We start from the raw sequence: 19,962 nt of genomic DNA, 5'->3' as shown, positions 1-19,962 counted from the left end.
AATAGGGCAAGGAGGGCAAGAGGTGAGCTGGTAATTAAGGTTCCTTGTTGAGACAAATGTAAGATATATGACTACTTATTTGTCATTTATAGATAGAAGAATATATAGCTTTTGTCTCCCATAAAAGGCAAAAGGAAATGGGTGTATCTTTTGTGATTGGTTCTAGCAAACAGCCAATGGGAATTTCAACCAGGCTGATTGGACAGAGGCAGCCAAAGGAGGAGCAAGGAGGCTGGGCTGAGGGAATATAAGTGCTGGCCATAATGGCAGGAGCCCAGGCCAGAGCTTGGTAACCATATACCACTGTGCCTCTCATTTATTATTTTAATTTCTCTATTGCTGCGTTGAATATTTCATTCCAGCTAAGCGTTAACCACAAGCAGGGTGCTACAAAATCATTACTGACTACAGAGGGAAGCATGGTTGGCATGGCAGAAGGGCAAGGATCAGCTCCTCATTCCATTCAGCTCTTGCTGATGGATAACACTCTGTTAGTGTTGGGAGGTGCCCAGACTAACCACATCTTCTGGGTCAAGTGTAAGAGAACCCTGCATATAGTAATCCGGCCTTGAAGTCACCTACTGATGAACTACTGTCAAGACTACTGATGAAGGACTACTGTCATCTACTTCATCAAAACACTATGACTGGTGTTTAGCAAAGGATATACATATTTACAGCCAAAATTGCAGACGTTTTCACTTAATAATTAAACTACTTAAATTAGATGAATTTGGATCGCTCCTCAACTTGTCTGTCATCTATCTAATTTTCATTATGTACTGTATGTACTTCTGCCTATATATTTTCTTATACATTTGTCATGCTTCTCCTGGCTATGTTTTTGATCCATTGTAGCTTTCTGTGAAAACAATATTTTTCTATCGTTAACCCATTCAAATCTATGTGTATAATACTGTCACTAATGTCTTTGTAGTAAGTCCAAGTGAGCAGTCAATTCCAAGAAGTGAGTTGCTTCAATTAAAAGAGAAAATGAATGGAGAGTTGATGTAGGATTAATACATTATATTTTAATCCACTCCTATTTACCACTTCACAGTTTTTGCACTTGGAATTTGAACATTTTTCTCTCTCCAGCTGATCCAAAGCAGCTTTTCTCGCTATTGTCTTCTGAAGCAATTATCAGCTCTTCTTTCCAACACAACCAAATGCTCTTTATGCCTAAATCTGCTTGCTTATATCTCCAGCTCGTAGTTTAGAAGCACTGATCCAGAAACATTGGTGTAACTATCCTGGCTGCTGCGTGCTCAGAAGAAGAAGAATGAAATGGACCTTCTCTGAATGAAACTTCATATATTTGAGATTCCACTGACTAGGTTCTTCTACACGTAGACACTGAAACTGGGTTGGGTTTACAGGCTTGGTAATAAGAATACCATGTATTTTAAAATCAATATTCACATAGTATAGACATAAGGCATTGGTGGGGAACCTGTGGCTTTCCGGGTATTGCTGAACTACAACTCCAGCCAGCCTGGTCAGTGGTCAAGGATCCTGGAAGCTGTAGGTTAATAACATCTAGAGGGCAACAGGTTCCCCAATCCTGGCATAGATGATGATCTACATGTTGCAACTGTTGCCTAAACACTGTTGAACCCAAGTGGTGAACTACATTCTAAACTTGTTTTCTTATACAATCCTCCTGCTCTCAGTTGTGTGCATGATACAATATCTCACTGCCCTCTCCTATCTGTATTTTTTTATTATTAAAAAAAACACTTTAATTAAAAATTAGCTCACCTCCAAGGCCAGATCTAAGATGGGTGATCCATGCATGGGTCGGTTTGGGTTGTCCCAGTTTGTCCCGCTCCCTATTTGAGCCCCAATCTGAGGTAGGAGGCTCTGCACAATTCTCTAACTCTTATTTAGGAGGTTCACCAAAATTGCTATGAACTTCTGTTTTTCATATGCCCCATTTTTGAGCGTGCTCTGGAAAGGCAGTAGCTACACTATGGTGAGCTCCATATTATAAATGCTGAAATTCGTGCGCACGTTTTCAAAATATGCTAGATCAGTGCATGACTTTTCATGTTGCTGATCTGGAAAGGAATGGAATGTTGAAATGGAGTCAAAGGTGGTAAGTGGCTTGATGTGGACCATGTGATGAATGCAAAGGGATAGAATTCGAGTCAGATGACAGATGTTTGCCTGACAAGGCCAAGACAGTCCTTCAAAATGAGTCCAGCTGGGGATATCAATCAAGTGCCTCTGCCATTACATGGACAGCAGCATGAGAAATAAGTCTCAGCGGTCCTCATGCTTTTACCCTCTTCACATTTTTGGAAAGAAGAAAATGGCATGGCAAGGGAGAATACCAGACATAACTCTTATTTTGGAAACCCTGATCCGATGCCCATGGGATAACTGGTGACAAACTCTTATGTTTAGAGATGGGACTGACTTCCAAATTCAATGGATGGGTTTGAAATCTATTTATTTACTTATGTAGAACTGATCACCCAAGCAACAAGTCTTCTGGGTTGTTCAGTCACAATTAAAACATTAAAATATAATAAGCATTAATGATTTTTTTTTTTTAAAATAAATCTCCAAGACTCCACTCCCAGCCTACATCTGGTCCTTTCTCCAGAACTTCCAAAATAATGACTTAAAATTTCCCAATACAAACCTTCACTGTCCCTTTTGTTTTTATAGAATTGTAGAGTTGGAAGAGACTTGCAGGGTCATCTGGTCCAACCCCCTGCAATGCAGGAAACTCAAATAAAGCATCCATGGCAGATGGTTATCCAATCTATGCTTTAAAACCTCCAAAGAATGAGAGTCCACCAACTTCTGGGGGAATCCATGCCACTGTTGAACAGCTCTCACCATCAGAAAACTCTTCCTGATGTTCAGGTGGAATCTCCTGTCTTGTGACTTGAAGACATTGGTCTAGGTCCTGCCCTCTGTATCAGGGGGGGAAAAAAGCTTGCTCCACCACCCATGTGCCAGTCCTTTAGATAGTTGAAGATCTCATTCTCTTCTTTTCCAGGCTAAACACACCCAGCTCCCTCGAATGTTCTTCAAAAGGCTTGGTTTCCAGACCCTTGATCATCTTAGTGGCCCTGCTCTGCACATTTTCCAGCTTGTCAATATTCTTCTTAAATGGTGGTACCTAGAACTGGACACACTACTCCAGATGTGGTCTGATCAAGGGAGAATAGAGTGGTACTATTCTCTTGATCAGGGTACTAGATTTCTGTTGATGCCGCCTTTTCTCTCTTTTTTTGCTGCTTTATCACACTGTTGACTAAAGTTCAGTTTATGGTCTCCTAATATTCCTATGCTGGCTGCACTGCCAGCTATCAACACAGATGGCTTTTATGGTCTGTAAGTGGACCAAAATCTGCTTTAGCTAGGTCCACCCCTCCAGGCCACTGACTGGCCCATTGAAATTATTTTCTGGGCAATCCTGCCAGCCCCCCCCCCACGGCCAGCGAAGGCCAATCCAGACATCAGCAGACCATGTGAGCTAATTGTCTGCCTCCCTTGGCTCCCTGACAGGCCCTGATTGTCACCATCAGAATTACGGTAAGCAGGCATTATATCAGGAAAGTTGGGTGTCCAGGCAGACTACAGAGTGCCTTGACCACTTTGCAGTGAGAAGTTAATTAGAGCCCCTTGCTCAGCAAAAATCTTACAATAATGATTTCTAAAGAAATGGTAAAGCACCCTGAAAATCAGGCAGAAAAGCAGAAACCTCTCTTATGGGCAAGGAAAAATTAAAGAAATTAGAGACAGGTTTCAGCACAGCATTATTTTGAACTGACCTGGGGAAGAGCTGGTTCAGCAGGACTCCCCTCAAAGAGTTTTTGCTCTTGGTTGTATCATTGGAACTTCAGTGTCAATGCCCAATTTTTACTTGGGGTGTTTGTGGTTATTTAATATTGGGTGATGAGTTTTGTCATGGATCGGCTTTGATTTAGAGTGTTTTCCGTTGTATCAATGAAGCCGTTTATGGCTTTTATGTTCCATTTCTGCAAGAAGATATAATATTGGACATTCCAATCAGCAAAAACAGACATTCCAAAGCTTTGATGCTGCAAATATCAAAACTGATGAGATATGAAAACCTCTGCTGAAATGTTCCAGTTTAACATTTGTGTGATACCATTGATTTGAATTAAATTAAGTATGCACAGGAGCATGCTACTGGACCAATCCCCTTGGGTTTAATTATCTCTCTAAAAATCTATGTTGAATCTTCCTTTTTAACAGGAATCACTATCACACCCTTCAGAAGGCAATGAAACAATGATCCATTCTTGAAGCAAGAAGTGCTGTAATTAGTAGTGGGGAAATAAATAAAATGATTGTTTTTTAAGGGGGAAAGGTACCTTCCTGAATTACAATGTAGATTTTATATTTTCCCCTGTGTCATGGAAGCCACTAAACAGGAGGCAAGTTGTGAAAGAAGCAGCATTTAGCTGTGGCATGAAAGAAATTAACATAACATTAAAAAGTATTGGGGATGACTGACGTGATGAATGTGCAAGAAGAATTGAATGTGATATATTTGATAGATAATAATTTTAAGTTGCCAGAAACTGAACTTAATTGTATAGTTTTATTTTAAAACATTAGTTAAGGTGGGGGTGGAACCCCTAGATAGAAAATATGACATGTTGTCAAGCAAAGCAGAAACATAGTAGCAAATGAGATGTTTTGTAATGCATGTAATGAAGCCCTGGCATTCTGGGTGTGTGTGTGTGTGGGGGGGGGGTTTAAAAAGAATGAGGAGGCTGTAATTTGGAATGAAAATGGGGAGGAGAGGAGAGATTTCTTAACGTTTCTGTTTTTTCTTAGAATACAATAAAATTGTAAGGATGTTGTCATGCTGAAGTTCCTACGGCCACCAACAGGCAGCCATAAGAATGGCAGCATGATGCAAAACAGCAGGTGGGTGTTCCAGTAAGTTCTGATTCTCCTCACAGGTGGGCAGGTGGAGCAGGCAAGTACAGCAGGTGAGTGCATTGGGTAGAGGGAACAAAGAGGGTAGCCACCTCGCAAATACTGTGTTTACCTGGGCTCCACCAGAACCAGCAGCCTCTCCATCAATGCTAAGCCGGACAAGCATATTAGCAAGGAACCTCCAGCAACAGCTCACCTCTCCAAAAGGGCATGGGAGAAAGTAATGCTAATGTCCAATACCAAGATGGAGGTCTATTTGGCTTGTGTGTTGAGCAAACTGCTTTATGGAAGAGAGTCGTGGGAGTCAAGGAGGAGGAGGTTAAGTTAGCTATGATTAAATTTGGCCCAAGGTCTAGGCCATAGCACAGAGATGTCCCAATGGGAGAATTTGTGGAAGGTAAATTGGAGGTTTACTGCCTGTTACTCTATAAGGGAAAACTTGCAAAAAATGTTGTATCGTTGGTACTTGACAGCAAGCTCCAAGATGTACAAAAATACACCAGATGTCTGTTGGAGATGTGGTGAAACAGGAGGTATCATGTTTCATATATGGTGGACCTGCAGGAAGGTCAAAGCGTTCTGGAATGACATACACTCAGAACTAAAAATAATGTTAAAGGTAAATTTCCCTAAAAAACCAGAAGCATTTCTTCTGCATATTACAAGCTTTGACATCCCCAAGGGTATAAGGGGGGGGGGGATTGTACGCAACTGCAGCTGCGAGGGTGCTTATTGTGATGTATTGGAAAAATGACAAACTCCCTACCAGAGTTGAATGGTTACTCAAATTGACAGAACAGGCAGAATTAGCCTCACTTTTGGAAAGAATCAGAGACAAGCCTAGACAGGAGTTCAGTTCAGAATGGGACAATTTCAAAAATTATTTGAAAAGCAGCTGTAATTGAAACACGGTAGTTGCCTTTGAATGTCTTCTGTAAATAATACACAGGATGGAAAATGATATTGAAATAGAAAAGAGAATTTTTACAAAATAGTAATGATAAATTAAAATAAGATGTTTAATATAAAGGGAAATATGGAGAGGCTGGGATGTCATAGGTTCGTAGTTGAAATTATATGTATCGTTGTGATATCTTTATTTGACTGGCCGAAATGAAGATGACTACGTGTTGTATATATATGGAAAATGAATAATAAAGCATTTACCTGAAGAAGAAGAAAGGAAGTGAGTCGTGGGCAACTTTCACCCACCAGGAGCAATGCCTCAATACCTTCCACATGCACAACATCAGGAAATTTTGGGCATCACGTGGCAGGACAGAAGATGTGCTCTCCCATGTTCTGCAGAAGTAGCTTCTCCCATAGAAGTGACTTCTATGCTGGCCTAGTCATGTTCATAGACCGAAGGATTGCTGGATCCCCAAGGATGTGCTCTACAGGGAGCTGGCTTCAAGCACCATTCCTGCTGGCAGACAACTCTGCATTACAAAGATGTCTGCAAATGGGACATGAAGGCTGGCAACATTAACCCCACCATGTGAGAATCCCTTGCAGACAAATGGGGTCCTCCTAAATCGAGGGTCCTGGTTACACACAGGATCCTTAAGCCCCACCCCCCTACGGGGTGTGTTGTTGCTAGGCATCACCCAAGCCTTGTCTGTTGGGCCCCGGCTGTTTGGGCCAATTGGGGCAAGTGGTGTGATCCCGGGGACCTATAAATGCAGCAGCACGGCGGGGGTGGGGCACTTGCTTCGCGCTGCCAAACACCCTCCCTCCCTCCCTATTTTTTAGGTTGTGCTGCTTTGGCCTTGCTATGGATTGGGTCGCCTGCTTTGGAGCAGGGGCTGGGTAGGAATTTTTCCATTTGGCAGATTGGCTTTAGCCACTTAGTTTTCACCCTTAGCAATCGTCACAACTTTGTAAGGTTTGGCGGTTAGGCATTGGCTTATTGAAATGTGTGGAAGGGGAGGTGTGGCCATCACCTGCCCCTCTAGGAATAGGGTGTTCCGGTAAAGGAATCTGGGGGTCCTGGACCTCATCTGAAGTCTGCTTGAGGGGCTAGGGCCATGCCAAGACCACAGGAACACCTGAGTGAGCTTCAATCGATCTTCACCAATGTTGCTCCCATGTTTGGTGTTTACCCTTTCAGACTGCCAGCCAGAGAAGCAGGAGTCAGTTATAGTCCCTGACCAATGCCTAGGCCAATACTGTTCAATTTGTTTTGTAATCAATAAAGTTGTGGCCTAAATTTTGCCCCAAAACTAAAATTATGTGTCCTTTTGAAGTTATTTACTGGGAAAGGGTTTGGGGGCCTGGGAGCACAACTACAGCACATGGAGCCAGTCAGTCAGGTTGTGTATCCACAGCAGTGACCAGAGGAGGTAGGGATTTATGTTTGATGAGGCCCTAAGCTACTGAAAGTAATGGGGCCCTTTATATGTCCAGCTGTCCTTTGTCAACAACAAATGGTCGCTGTTTTTTTGTGTTGAATATATGCTATATCCTGAAGCTGAGACTCCAATACTTTGGTCATGAGAAGAGAAAACTCCCTGGAAAAGACCCTGATGTTGGGAAAGATGGAGGGCACAAGGAGAAGGGGACGACAGAGGACGAGATGGTTGGATAGTGTTCTCGAAGCTACCAGCATGAGTTTGACTAAACTGCGGAAGGCAGTGGAAGACAGAAGTGCCTGGCGTGCTCTGGTCCATGGGGTCACGAAGAGTCGGACACGACTAAATGACTAAACAACAATAACAACATATGCTATATGGTGATTTGTGGACCTAATAGGTCTAAACCACAGAGCCTAGGGCTTGCTGATAAGAAGGTCGGCGGTTCAAATCCCCGTGACGGGGTGAGCTCCCGTTGTTTGGTCCCAGCTCCTGCCCACCTAGCAGTTTGAAGGCACATCAAAGTGCAAGTAGATAACTAGGTACCACTCTGGAGGGAAGGTAAACGGTGTTTCTGTGCACTGCTCTGTAAGTACATTAAAGGTAAGGTAAAGGTACCCCTGCCTGTACGGGCCAGTCATGTCCAACTCTAGGGTTGCACGCTCATCTCGCTCAAGAGGCCGTGAGCCGGCGCCATCCGAAGACACTTCCGGGTCACGTGGCTAGCGTGACGAAGATGCAGCTGGCGAGCCAGCACCAGCGCAGCACACGGAAATGCCGTTTACCTTCCCGCTATAAAGCGGTACCTATTTATCTACTTGCACTTTAAGGGTGCTTTCGAACTGCTAGGTGGGCAGGAGCTGGGACCGAATGAGGGGAGCTCACCCCACCGCGGGGATTCGAACCGCCGACCATGCGATCAGCAAGTCCTAGGCACTGAGGTTTTATCCACAGCGCCACCCGCGTCCCTGTAAGTACATTACAGCGAAAGAAATAAGACTGTCTTCCATTTCCCACACTCTTCTCAGAGAGGCATGTAATTTGCAACTGTCTCATCTGCAGCATTGGAGGAGTGAAATTGCTAACACATTTGCCCCAGCTGCAACAAAGCATCTCTCTCCTTTATTAGTCTCTACAGCCCCAGCAGGCACTGTAACTCTCCAATGGTTTGATTTCACCCCTGAAGACACACTCTTTCATTGTCTCCCAAGACAAACAGATGCCAACCATGTATTTCAGAACATGCTGTACCAGAACATTCAAAGGTGATATTTTATGCACACGGAATATATTACTTTGCTGGAAATTAACTGTCTTCAGGCAAAGGCACTACTTTTTATGAACAACAAAAGCCTAGTTATTAAAAATAACTATCATAGAATTAAAAAAAAAATGTTTGAAAAAAGCTATCTTAAAGCCATATTCACTGCAAGTTTTCAAAAAGTAAATAAAGGGCTGAAAATATGTTCAGGTAGTAAGTAGAAGCAGTACAAAACAGCTCCAAAACCAGTGTGTGTGTGTGATTTGGGTTGATACCAGGTTTTTATTGCTCCAAAACATATTCATGCAAAAAGGCTATGGAAATGTGATTTTCACATAGTTCTCCTTATGGTTCCACACTCTAGGTTTCCTCTCAAATTGTATTAGAACATGGTCTTCACTGTTCTAGTGTGGAAACAAGCCACAAAAACCACTATTTTCAAGATACAGATATATAAAATTGCATATCTTGCTGTTAGCAGGGTGTTTAGATATGAATACTGAGTAAAGTATATTCAATTAGGTTGGTTCACAGTAGCTTTAAAAACAATTAGCTATTTGACATCTGCTTGGCCTGCAGGAAACAAAATGTTCTTTAAGGTTTTTTTTAAAAATTGATAGTCTAGAAAGAAAGAAGGAAAGAAAGAAAGAAAATATGCAATTCCATGGTCATCTGCCTAACACTTCTGCCTTTCATAGCAGAGAATTGCTTATACTATATAAAAGATTCTTTGGTTGGGTTGTTTCAGCAACCGGAGGCAAAATATTCTCAATGTGAGAAATGAATTGGCAGATGGATATTGGAGACAGGTGCATCCCATGTTATAAAGGATATACCTGCAGGATAGATGCCCTTTTCCAAGAAAGCCCTTACTGAATTTGAAAAAAAAAGGGAAGGGTGTTTTTTATATCCAATAATGTTTTTGAATCTATAGTCTTTAAAACTAGTGACAGCTTTGTAATTTAGACCCTGTATTCCAGCTAAAGTTAAGTGTCACATTTCTGTAAGTGTAAACACTCATGTGATATTTAGTGGGCAATTCTCCCTCCAGCACATCACCCATTTACAAGGGGACAGGAGGCGAGCAGGTGTGGAGGACTCCCTGGTCCTGAATGGGATAACTGAGCCCCTGAAGGACCAGGTGCGCAGCCTGGGAGTCATTTTGTACTCATAGCTGTCCATGGAGGCACAGGTCAAGTCTGTATCCAGGGCAGCTGTCTATCAGCTCCATCTACTATGCAGGCTGAGACCCTACCTGTCCACAGACTGTCTCGCCAGAGTGGTGCAAGCCAGAGGGTCATCTCTCTCTTGGACTACTGCAATGCGCTCTACGTGGGGCATTCTTTGAAGGTGATCCAGAAACTACAACTAATCCAGAATGCGGCAGCTAGACTGGTTACTGGGAGTGGCTGCCGAGACCACATAACACCGGTCCTGAAAGACCTACATTGTCTCCCAGTACATTTCTGAGCACAATTCAAAGTGTTGGTGTTAACCTTTAAAGCCCTAAATGGCCTCGACCCAGGATACCTGAAGGAGCGTCTCCATCCTCATTGTTCAAACCGGATACTGAGGTCCAGCTCCAAGGGCCTTCTGGCGGTTCCCTCACTGTGAGAAGCAAAGCTACAGGGAACCAGGCAGAGGGCCTTCTCGGTAGTGACACCTGCCCTGTGGAACACCCTCCTATCAGATGTCAAAGAGATAAACAACTAATTGACATTTAGAAGACATCTGAAGGCAGCCCTGTTTAGGGAAGTTTTTAATGTGCGACATTTTAATGCATTTTTAATCTTTCTTGGAAGCCGCCCAGAGTGGCTGGGGAAACCCAGCCAGATGGGCGGGGTACAAATAAATTATTATTATTATTATTATTATTATTATTATTATTATTATTATTACTACTACTACTACTACTATTACAGCACTCAATAGGTTTGTGGGTCTGAAACAGGGAGCCTTGTCCTACTTGTGGAGACTCCTCATGCGTTTTCAAACCATACATGATCTGGGATCTAAATTGCAGTTGCATTTCTGCCAAAATATTGCATGGCAAAGTGTGTTCTCCCTCATGGAGAGCATGTGTTGTGGTGGGGTCTGCCGAGCCACCCCTTTGTTGCCAGGCAGGGTCTCTAAAGATGGCCTGGGGCAACGATTGGTTTGCTGCGTTGCTGGGGTAAAAGTTATGTTGCAATTTTGGTGGGAGGGGTAAAATATTTAAATACTCTGCACGCACCCTGGAGCTTTCTCTTTGCTGTGTGCAACGGATCACCCGCCCTAAAGTAAGGGGTTGTTGCATTGACCTTGCTATACCTGTCATGGGGTCGTCTGCCGTTGGGGCAGGGGCCTGGTAGGAATTTTGTCCATCTGGATGATTGGCTGGTGCCATTTGGTTTTTCCCTACTGCGTAGCAAATCGTCACAACTTGTAAGGTTGCGGTTAGGCATTGGTTATAAATTGGTGGAGGAGGGGTTAGGATAGGCTGTGCCTGCCCCTCCATGGTTGCTGCAGAAAGGGAATTCCGTTAAAGGAATCCTGGGGCTTGCCATATTTTCGTCCAATCCCTGGAATAGGACTAGGGCTGGCAAGCCTTTGGGGAGCATGCGGTTGAAAGTTGAGGGTCTGTGACTCAGCTCCATTTCTCCCCGACTTGTTTTCCCTTACTGGCTTTCAGTGGTGCCCGGAAGTCAGTTCTGTCCCCAGGCAGGGGGACAGATAGTCTTAACCAATGCCTAAACAACCACTCACGGTTTTGTATTTAAATAAAGTTGTGGCCAAAATTATGCCAAAAACCTTAAACAAAAATTAAGTGTGTGTTGTGAGCTATTTGGGGGGTGGCTTGGGGACCTCGACACGCAACAGGATCTCACTAAGGGTGCCACTTCCAGTAGTATGTATAGCCAGAAATATCCAGGAGTACTTGTACCTCAAACCATGCAGACCATGAAGTGTTACAGATATGAGTGTTGAACAGAGCATTTCAGCTAAATAGGCTAGTAACTGTTCATCTGTCACTGCGCAAATGAGAAGGATTTTATTCCAGTGCCTGGGTGTCTTCATTCATAGATAGATGGTGCTGTTCAAAGACTGCAACCAAGTAATTATTTTATTGTAACAAGCTTATTAGTGTATTGATTTATATAGTATTAGGCTTCATTGACGTTATATATCATTTGCAGCATATTCTTGCACTGAAGAATGATAGGATGATTACGAGCAACCATTGGCATCTGATTAAAATGTCACCATTTGCAATGGGATGGTTAAGGACCTGCCAGTTTTTACATTTTCAATTCTCTTGCTTCAATGGCCTTTTATAACTTGGCTATTTGAAAAAAATGATTCCAGAATGCAAGGCTATGCCATCAGTTGTTTTCATCTGCCAATTTAAGGGTGACTTTGTTTCTTCCAAATAGAAGTTGTACATGTAAAAGCCTTGTTATTTGAAAACAACAAGCTTCAAGCCTTTTATCACCATTTCTATATATATTGCTTATGGCTTCCTTTTCTCCCTCCAAATCTGCCTTCCAGTCTTAGTTTTCTCCTCACATTACCTCAGTAACAGACCAAAGACCCAACTTATTGTCCTCTTCTCTGCACAGTTCCCCAGCTCTCTTCATCCATGATCCCCTCAAGTGAACAATCACATGAATGGAGAAATCTGAATACACTCAACATGTCTTTCTCTGGCAGCCTGGGCTACTGATTCATTTCAATACTCCATTCTACATAGTGATTGTGACCTATAAAGGCTGATGAGACCCAGGACCTCAAATACCTCAAGAACCACCTCTCCCAGTATGAATCTGCACAGACCCTGCGATCATCATTAGAGGCTCCATGTTCTTTTTCTTTTTTAAAAAATACATTTTTATTAGTTTTTACATATATTTTCCAAACAGAACATCACATCTCATCTTATACAACATTTTGGCTATTTTAGCTGGAGACTTCCATCAACCACATCTAATAATTTTCAAACCTTAATCTTACATTTGTTATCCTAGCTATTACTTTTAATAATCCGTAACTTCAAATCCCTTCTCATAAATCTTTTCTGCAATATTTCACATAGTTCTCCTTACAAAACTTCTTATAGTCCTACAAGCGTAGTCAGTTGGTTACAATTGTCTTTCAGATAACTCGTATATTTACTCCAATCTTTCAAGAATTTCTGGTCATGCTGGTTTCAAATTCTCCCTGTTATCTTATCCAGTTCTACGTAGTCCATCAATTTCATCTGCCATTCCAAGAGGCTCCATGTTCACCCTCCCAGAGAGGTACAGAGGGAAGCAACAGGAGAGTGGGCATTTTCAGTGAGGATTCCCTGTTTGTCCCCAGGAAAAAATATCACCAGAATTTGCTTTTAGGTGCCAAGCTAAGACATTACTATTTGCCCAGGCTTTTGAATCTCCATGCTGGCCTATACCTTTGTATGATTCCAGCCTCTGCTCTGGTTCTTACATTTTTCGTGGGATGGAATAAGATTTCCCCTTTTTATAGTATTATTGGATGGGCCCCTCATTTTTTTTATTTTTTATTTCTTTCTCTGTGCTATCTGGTTTCTAACTGATTTTAGTTGTTTCATACATTACACTGTTGCAAGTTTTATTGTATTAGGTAAAGATAAAGGGACCCCTGACCATTAGGTCCAGTCATGGCCGACTATGGGGTTGTGGCAATCATCTTGCTTTATTGGCCAAGGGAGCTGGCGTACAGCTTCCGGGTCATGTGGCCAGCATGACTAAGCCGCTTCTGGCGAACCAGAGCAGCGCACGGAAACGCCGTTTACCTTCCTGCCGGAGCGGTACCTATTTATCTACTTGCACTTTGACGTGCTTTCGAACTGCTAGGTTGGCAGGAGCTGGGACCGAGCAATGGGAGCTCACCCCGTTGCGGGGATTCGAACCACCGACCTTTTGATTGGCAAGTCCTAGGCTCTGTGGTTTAACCCACAGCGCCACCTGCTATCCAATAAATTCTTCTTCTACAACTACTACTACAACAACAACTGTAATAACGGTAGTAGTGTCACCTTTTCTAGACATTTCTCTGAGCTATCCAGGTGCTAAATATTGCATTCTACTTATGAGCTGGTCAGAGCAAACCTCCAAGATCTTCTGGCTGGATGTTGCATTATACTAGGCAAAATTGCATACAATATGTGAAAAGTGGGGGAAATGGACACTTAAATGCTGAGGACTTCGCTTTTTAATTGCAAATTGATTAGGAAATGCTGCTAACTGAACTGAACTGAGAGAGCCCCAAAAAGGTAGATCCATTCATCTATATTGGCTACCCAAAAGGACACTACACTTAGTGGAACTGTTCAGTTGTCATTGTACACAAAGGCTTTATTTGCCTGCCTATATTTGTACTACTGGTCATATTACAGGTACTGTATAAGGTTGGCATTTATTTTCAGACTGAAAGAACACTTCACAGGTGCTACTGTAAATATTTTACAGCTGTTCTGCAAGCTCTAAGCAGAGTAGCACTTTGGAAACAGCTATGATTGGCACACAGACCTCTTCTAATTCATCCCTCTGAAACCTTGTTTATGTGTGATGCTCTGGAATACTAGAGAATTGTAAAACATGATTTGTATCCATTTGTGATCACACTGCTGCACTGTTTTTAGAAGGATTTAATCTCATAGAAATGTATTGCCTCAGAACACCATTTTTTCACATTTGTCATTAATTTGAAAACTTACATTAATGGTGCTTCCTTCAGAAAATACTGAACACACATGAGTTCTGAGTTCCCAAACATAGAATAGTCTCTAAACAACAACCCTTTAAGCATGATCTTCCAATTGTGTAGACTGAGTGTGTGGAACAGAAACTGGAATGCAACACTGTCTATACCTCCACGCCTCCACGCACGACTGTTCTCACATGCATTAACATATCTCTGTACAACGTAAAGATGTGTAGATTTTCTCCATGCAGTCAAAGACCCTATTTTCCTTTCCTTTGTGAAACCACACATTCAATTGAAAGATCATGGGAAAAGGAACCATGCTATATATTCTATTTTTAAAAATGAAAGGGGGGGGGAATAAGAATTTAATCCAGAGTGGCATTTTTATTTTATTTTATTGCATAAGCAAATGGAAGAATTTAAATAAAAATAAATCTCTATTTCTTGGATTCATAAGTTTGATTCTTCCTGCAGAAGTCTGTATCGGTCTATGAAGTTAATGAAAGCAAATGTATCTAGGCATTATTATGAGCTCATGGTGTCTCTCTTTTACGAAAGATAGCCGTTGAGGAGGAATATCAACACCATCATTGATTGATTGATTGATCTTTATTACGGCCATTGGCCCATCACACGACAGTTTCCCATACCACCATAATGTACTTGAGCCTCCAAATTTAAAACCGCCAAAACTTACAAAAAACAGACAAGAACCAAGCAAAACAAAAACAAAAGACCAACATCATACATTACAACAAATTTGTAGCATAAACATCGCCCTCTGCTCATAAATTAATAGAAGACATCAATGGTGATATCACCTAATTACATCCTAAAACATAGATCATGGTTTAAAGGGATTATCCGAGCCACACAGGAGTCCGTTTCTCTTCTCAACACCATCATTACTCTCACTTCTACAAAAGCAGACAAGGTGGCTTATACAAAATTGACACAGTACAACATCAAAGTACAGTCATTTGTTGTTGTTTAGTCATTTATTCGTGTCCCACTCTTCATGACCCCATGAACCAGAGCATGCCAGGCACTCCTGTCTTCCACTGCCTCCCACAGTTTAGTCAAACTCATGCTGGTAGCTTCGAAAACACTGTCCAACCATCTCGTCCTCTGTCATCCCCTTCTCCTTGTGCCCTCCATCTTTCCCAACATCAGGGTCTTTTCCAGTGAGTCTTCTCTTCTCATGAGGTGGAATTTGCTGCCAAGGAGTGTGGTGGAGTCTCCTTCTTTGGAGGTCTTTAAGCAGAGGCTTGACAACCATATGTCAGGAGTGCTCTGATGGTGTTTTCTGCTTGGCAGGGGGTTGGACTCGATGGCCCTTGTGGTCTCTTCCAACTCTATGATTCTATGATTCTAGGTGGCCAAAGTATTGGAGCCTCAGCTTCAGGATCTGTCCTTCCAGTGAGCACTCAGGGCTGATTTCCTTCAGAATGGATAGGTTTGATCTTCTTGCAGTCCATGAGACTCTCCAGAGTCTCCTCCAGCACCATAATTCAAAAGCATCAATTTTTCGGCGATCAGCCTTCTTTATGGTTCAGCTCTCACTTCCATACATCACTACTGGGAAAACCATAGCTTTAACTATACGGACCTTTGTTGGCAAGGTGATGTCTCTGCTTTTTAAATCATACCTCAGGTTAAAGTTGCTTCAGGTTGAGCTTTTTCGGGTTTCGCCGCTCGCACATGCGCAGACGCTCAAAATGAAGTCATGTGCATGCGCAGAAGCGGTGAATTGCAACCTGCGCATATGCAGGCACGCAGGCACGGGTTGCATTCTGCTCAGGACGTGAACAGGGCTCTGGAACGGATCCTGTTCACGTCCAGAGATACCACTGTACAAGACAAAAGACAGTTGCAAATGAATTAGCAACAATTTAAAAAGCAGGCAACACAATAGAAGATTGGGAGCAATGGGACTGCACTCCTCTACCCTCCTCTGGCCCCAATTTCTGCTGCTCAAACAGGGTTTCCTCTTTACCAAGAGTTGAATCCTGGATCTGAGGCCGCTTCTATAGTTGTGGAGGAAGCTTATTAATGTTAACTGTTGTTATAACACTGAGGGACGTGGATGGCGTTGTGGTCTTAATCAATGAGGCTCTTGGGCTTGCCAATTGTAAAGTCAGCAGTTTGAGTCCCCTTGACGGGATGAGCTCCTGTCACTTTGTCCTAGTTTATGCCAACCTAGCAGTTTGAAAGCATACCAGTGAGAGTAGATAAATAGGTACCACTGTGGCAGGAAGGCAGGTTGAATTCTTCATTCCACAAAGATTCACAAGGGTTTAAAGGTAAAGGGAACCCTGACCACTAGGTCCAGTTGTGACTGACTCTGGGGTTGTGATGCTCATCTCGCTTTATTGGCCGAGGGAGCCGGCGTACAGCTTCCGGGTCATGTGGCCAGCATGACTAAGCCACTTCTGGTGAACCAGAGCAGTGCACGGATATGCCGTTTACCTTCCCTCTGGAGCGGTGCCTATTTATCTACTTGCACTTTTGTGCTTTCGAACTGCTAGGTTGGCAGGAGCAGGGACTGAGCAACGGGAACTCATCTCGTCGTGGGGATTCAAATAAATAATAAATAAATAATAGTAATAATAATTTGAATAAATAATAAATAATAATAATGAACACATCACTTTATTCTTCATTCCACAAGGATTCACACAGGTTTATCTTTCATAATTTGTCTAGTGCCCAGTGTAGAACTAAGTAACCATTCCAGTAGTGCAAGAATGTCCACTTGCTCAATGGACTTCCCCCTTTCTTCTTCCTGCACACCCCCTAAATCTGTTTGGGGTTTCCTCTCAACTCCCAGGATCAGATTCAGGGAGGGCATGGGGTACACACCGCGGAGTATGTGAAAGTTGAAATCCTTGCACTGAAATGATGCTTACCGTACTTAGTGCTACAATGGATACAAATCACTTAGATAGACATGTGCATGATTTGTGATGCCTGAACATCAACAGATGCTGATCAAGCTTTTTCCTGACCACCATGCATTGATTCATACATCACAATTACACACATAGCTCTTGTTTCTCAGCTGCTGAGGGATAATTGTCCTCACATTCTGCCACTTCTCTTGGCATGTGGTTAGCTACAGTGGGAAGGAGGACATTGGTTTGATCCAGTGGGGCTTTTCTAATGTTCTTATGGATCTTTGATGTTGCATCTGATTAGTTGCCTCTAGCTAGAGTTGGGGCCTCTCTCTTATGCACGCTGTGTTGAATTAAGTTCAATCCATCAAAATTACATAACATTGTGACTTTCTGTATAATCTATGGAAGGATCAAAAATATAGCTCTTATGTCCTTTGTGCAGTATATTTTATGGAAGAATAGACTGACTGTATAGAACTGTTAATATTTCATGCCAGTGGATAGCACACTTTAGTTTTTATGATCATACTAAGTAAAAAGGAGATGGGCTTTGGTTCTCTTTATAAAACGTTTCTTCTTGTTCAGGCAGAAATTTATGGACGTGGTACATCAGGGATGAAACTGTACATTTAGTAGTGGATAAAAAATGTATTTCTTTTTTATATATAAAAGATAAATACAACCTTAAGTATATTTACAGAGAAGTAAATCCTTCTAAATTTATTGTTACTTACTCTCTGGTACAACTGTTCAGCACTGTAGCATTAATCTCTGCAGGCTTCCCAACCATTCTTCCACCATCCTTACCCTTCTGATGTGGCAACAGAGGCACCAAATTGCACCCAAAATTGAGGGGGGCATCGTGTATGCGTGATGTCACACATGCACCCCCAACCTGGCCAAACCGATTCAGCTCGCCACCCCCCAACCAACTACCGTCCACCATCTTATCTTCATATGGTTCCACTGCTGCTGTGAGACTGAGGCCACCATGGCAAGACCATCTCCTCTTCCTCCACAAGGTCCACCAAGGCACTTTGGCACATTTTTTTAAGATTGCCAGGGCGCCTTCTGGAAAGGCGCCCTGGTAATCGTGAAAGGGATGCACCAAAGCAAAGACACTTTGCCCCACCACGTCCCTGGCAGAGATCGCTAGTGTGCCTTCCATGTGCATGGTCACTGCAGAATTTTGAGGGGACCCAGCCCCTTCCTTAACATTTTTTTGGAGTGGGTGGGCTTTGACCCCCTGGCCCCCTAGATGGTGCCCCTGTGTGACACTGTTTTCCCTTGCGTGGCACTGTGTAAAGCAGAGGAACAACAGAGTGGTATTACATTTCCAGGATCCAGTCCTGCCCTCCGGAGAGATGCGGGGTGGGGAGGAAATCTGATTCAGTTCACATTTCAAGGAAAATCTACCTTAGTTGCATATTCTGAAACAATATGTGAACAGTCATCCTTCAAAATTTGCACTTCTCAGAATCTTCCAGAGCAATTCCCTCAGCCAATTAGCATTTACAAAAATGCATATATCGGTGAAAATAACATGGGCTGATGCATTATATCAGGGGAAAGTGCTTGCAAAGATGTATTAGGAGAAACTTGCACTAAAATGCTGATGAATTTTCAGGGGGACTTTAAAAAAACAAGATTTGCAAATTGATGTGGAAATGGGGAGATGTGAAGTTAAGGGTTGTCCCTAATGACAACTCAGAAACCCATTGTTTGTTTCTTCCATGGCTTAGTTAGAACTGCTTTCACTTTAGACCCAGTTCTTTATTTAAGTAATAACTAGTTCCTGTCTTTTTCTGGTTGGTTTGAAAGTCTTCCTCCAACCAGGGCCCAAGCATCATTTTTCAAGGGAGGATTGTTATAAACTTGAAACATGGATCCTATTTTCATACTGCCAGACTATTCCACATAAACTTATGAGCCATGAAAGAAAAGCTCCTATTTTAATAATTGCATTATGTTTTTCAAAATATAATTCTAGCATGAGTAAAAGTCCTCTAAAGCTTAGTGACCATTTTTTATTTGTGCAATTGGTCCTAGTTTGTAGGGTGCTAGAGCCTGACTGCAAAAAAGCCTTGTCAGTTTTGAAGAAAACTGGAAAATTGAATTGTGTCCTTTTGCCTTATGTTTCTGGCTGCCTGACTTATGGTTAGTCATCTTGCAAATGCAAACACAACATGCTGGCTAATAACTGTTAGTAAATATATAATTGGTATGATGTCATTCAAAATATATGAATAAGCCACTTCAGAATAATATATATCATACAAGTATCATACAAGTAACTGCAAGTTGTTATATGTATCAGAGTCAAACAAAGATTTGAACAACCAATGAATAGTGAGGAACGCCAAACCGTCTCTCAAAGGAAGACGTCTCACAAAAGTCTCAAAGGAAGACATCTCTCCCAACTCTCAAAAGGACAGTGCATCCGGAATAGTTCAACTGTTTCAGAATAAAGTCTTCATCAGTGAATACTTATCAATGAAATATACATACTAGTGAAGATCATACTAGTGGATCAGTGCTCACAGGATAATGTAGCTGCTGACAGTTATTAGCCAGCATGTTGCGTTTGCATTTTTGTAGATCGTTGCATTTTGCAACACAGGGTTTTGTGTTTGTTCAGATTACGGTTAGTCATGGCAGTATTGAGTGGGGCTGAACTACACAGTTATTCACAAATGTTGGTGAGACCAGCAGAGTCTGCTGTTGCTGTCTTCATGGTTGCTTGGGAACCTTTGAATGCTTCCAAAGCATTAATTCGTACTCTAAAAAGAAACCAAAGTTTTCTGAGCACTCCAGGTAG

Source organism: Podarcis melisellensis, assembly GCF_964234715.1.
Source record: "Podarcis melisellensis genome assembly, chromosome: 10".
Taxonomy (NCBI): domain Eukaryota; kingdom Metazoa; phylum Chordata; class Lepidosauria; order Squamata; family Lacertidae; genus Podarcis; species Podarcis melisellensis.
The sequence above is the reverse complement of the archived record's forward strand: the minus strand, read 5'-3'. Positions refer to the sequence as shown.